Raw genomic sequence first — 3,393 nt, forward strand, 5'->3', positions numbered from 1 at the left:
AAAAAAAAACTACTGAGAGGCAGCTCCCAAGGCAGGTGCTGCAGAAAAGATGGCTCTTCGGTGAGAAGATATGTGAAGATGAAGGGAAAAGAAGAAAAATGCAGTTTTGTAAGTGTAGAGCTAGGGAAATAAGGAAAACTTTCACTCTAGGTAGGCCTTTGAAGAATGCCTTCATTTTCTGTGAAACATGGTTACTTTCTGGAATCTTAGGTACACCTTGATATTCAAGGGAAGAAAAGGATCCAAATATGCCAATATCTTAATCATTATTTGTTGAGTATCATACTTTTTATTTAGGAGAAAGAAGTAAATTATAAGACAAAAATTAGTAGTATAAATATTAGAGAGTTGATTACAGGGTAACAAGGGATCCTCCACCTTAAGGGAGGACACTTTTATTAAAAATGTTGTTCTGGCCAGGTGTGGTGGCTCATGCCTGTAATCCCAGCACTTTAGGAGGCCGAGGTGGGTGGATCACCTGAGGTCAGGAGTTCCAGACCAGCCTGGCCACCATGGTGAGACTCTGTCTCTACTAAAAATACAAAAATCTGCCAGGCGTAGTGATGGGTGCCTGTAATCCCAGCTACTTGGGAGGCTGAGGCAGGAGAATTGCTTGAACCCAGGAGGCGGAGGTTGCAGTGAACCAAGAGTGTACCACTGTAGTCCAGCCTGGGTGACAGAGCATGACTCCATCTCAAAAAAAAAAAAAAAAAAACCAGTTGTCCTACATGTTTTTTTTCTTTACTAAATGTATTTTGCCATTGATTTTTTTTTATAAAACCAAAGGTATATTTGCCTAAGGGAAGACATTGATCCCAAATGATAATACTAAGGTTGAAGAAGACCTTCAACCTTAGTATTGAAGATACTTAGTATTAGTACTGAAGTACTTAGTGCTTAGTATTGAAGATACTTAGTATTGAAGAAGACCTTTCAAAAATTATACTTGGCCAGTTCAGTGGCTCACACCTGTAATCACAACACTTTGAGAAGCTGAGGCAGGAGGATTGTTTGAGACCAATAATTTGAGACTGGCCTGGGCAACATGGCGAGACCCTGTCTGTACAAAAAAATTAAAAGATTAGCCAGGCATGGTGATGTACACATGTAGTCCCAGCTACTCGGGAGACTGAGGCAGGAGGATCACTTGAGCCCAAGAAGTTGAGGCTGCAGTGACCTATGATAGCACCCCTGCACTCCAGCCCAAAGATGTTTTGGATTATTCAAAGGGTAATTAATAATAATCTAAAAATGTTTCGACCATATCCTAGAACACGTGCAAAGTAATAAGGGCAATTTTTATGTTTTGTGTCATAGCTTGAATGGTTACATTAAAAAGAACAATGTGGGCAGACTGAACAGAAAGTTGTTGACTGAAAGCTTAGTTAGCTTCTCTTACACCACCTCCCCGAGATATTTTCTAGCAGGAGACTAAGTAGTTACCCTTGGGTGCTCAGACTTGCTTCGGATGCCCTGGGGAAATTGGGATGTGACCAGGTGGATCTGGGATGGAGGAGGAAAAAAGGCAAAAGCCACACAGCTGAGGTGGTGATGCAGAACGCAGTCTTTTATTATTATTATTATTTGTGACAGAGTCTTGCTCGGTCACCCAGGCTGGAATGCAGTGGCACGATCTTGGCTCATTGCAACCTCTGCCTCCGGGGTTTAAGCCATTCTCCTGCCTCAGCCTCCCAAGTAGCTGGGACTACAGGTGCCCGCCACCATGCCTAGCTAATTTTTATATTTTTAGTAGAGGCGGGGTTTCACCATGTTAGCCAGGCTGGTCTTGAACTCCTGACCTCAAATGATCCACCCACCTCAGCCTCCCAAGGTGCTAGGATTACAGGCATGAGCCACCACGTCCATCCAGAACACAGTCTTAACAGAGAGAATGTGTGCATTCAGCTCACCCAGAAAACCAGGGCATTTGGAGTGTTCAATGTGTGTCCAACAGTGCCTTGATTCCTATGTGATGGCAGAATTTATAACCAGCGAGTAATTTCCTTGTTTAGGGAATTCGTAGCATGTAAATATAATACGATGCTGTCTTTGGGCATACAGAATTTCTGAATAATGCTTCTGTGTCAACAATACATGTATAAATTCAGCTTTTTTTTTTTTTTTGGGGGGGGGTAGTAATGAGTTGGACCAATAAAAAGTGCAAAGCCTGGCTTTCTTCAAGTCCTCATGGCTCCCAGAGTCTAAGGAGCAACATTGTGAGGCTGCAGTTTTCTTTCAGGTTGCAGGTAAACTGCTCTGCCGGCAGCCTAAGTGTTCTTTGTATCTCACTGTTTGTATCACTCTCAGGTCAGACCTCAGACATTCTGTATCACTTCTAAAAGTTTCCAAGTTCCTGTCAGTGTCATCCAGAATAACTTGGTCTGCCCTTTTCAAATTCTGGAAACAGGACACAATGACATTACATAGGAAAATGTCTCCTTTTCCTCTTTGAATCTGTCTTTTTCAGAAGCTCTCTGCCTTTATCTTGCACTACAGGGGCTCTGATAATTCCACCCCCAAGCCACTCCTCTGAGTCTTCTTCAGGACAGGAACACAACACTTACAGGCCTGTATTTTGTTTTTTGTGAGAGGAGTTTTCACTGTGTTGCCCAGGCTGGAGTGCAATGGCACGATCTCGGCTCACTGTAACCTTTGCCTCCTGGGTTCGAGCAATTCTTGTGCCTCAGCCTCCCAAGTAGCTGGGATTAAAGGCATACACCGCCAAGTCTGGTGATTTTTAAAAGATTTTTAGATATGGGGTTTTGCCATGTTGGCCAGGCTGGTCTCAAACTCCTGACCTCAAGTGATCCACTCACCTCATCCTCCTAAAGCCCTGGGATTATAGGTGTGAGCCACTGTGCCTGGCCAGGCCTGTATTCTTTTTTTTTTCTTTTCTTTTTTTTTTGAGACAGAGTCTCGCTCTGTTGCCCAGGCTGGAGTGCAGTGGCATGATCTCACCTCACTGCAACCTCTGCCTCCCAGGTTCAAGCAATTCTCCTGCCTCAGCCTCTCGAATAGCTGGGATTACAGGCACACGCCACCAAGTCCAGCTAATTTTTTTTTTTTTTGTATTTTTAGTAGAGATGGGGTTTCACTATGTTGGCCAGGATGGTCTCGTTCTCTTGATCTTGTGATCCGCCCGCCTCAGCCTCCCAAGGTGCTGGGATTACAGGCGTGAGTCACCGTGCCTGGCCTCAGGCCTGTATTCTTTTTTTTTTTTAATTTTTTTATTTTTATTTTTATTTTTATTTTTTTTTATTATACTTTAAGTTCTAGGGTACATGTGCATAACGTGCAGGTTTGTTACATATGTATACTTGTGCCATGTTGGTGTGCTGCACCCATCAACTCGTCAGCACCCATCAATTCATCATTTATATCAGGTATAACTCC

The 3,393-nt window shown here is 43.3% G+C and overlaps 1 pseudogene across 1 annotated transcript in view; it reads right to left on the reverse strand.

The window, feature by feature from the left end:
- LOC108536347 (proprotein convertase subtilisin/kexin type 7-like) overlaps positions 1 to 3,393 on the reverse strand; it is a 40,242-nt pseudogene that overhangs the window by 31,753 nt on the left and 5,096 nt on the right. Inside the window, exon 2 of the transcript XR_001887494.1 lies at positions 2,290 to 2,397. The product of XR_001887494.1 is annotated as a proprotein convertase subtilisin/kexin type 7-like (transcript). The remainder of the gene's footprint in view (positions 1 to 2,289; positions 2,398 to 3,393) is intronic.

This window comes from Rhinopithecus bieti, unplaced genomic scaffold (assembly GCF_001698545.2).
Source record: "Rhinopithecus bieti isolate Rb0 unplaced genomic scaffold, ASM169854v2 scaffold_11964, whole genome shotgun sequence".
NCBI classification, from domain to species: domain Eukaryota; kingdom Metazoa; phylum Chordata; class Mammalia; order Primates; family Cercopithecidae; genus Rhinopithecus; species Rhinopithecus bieti.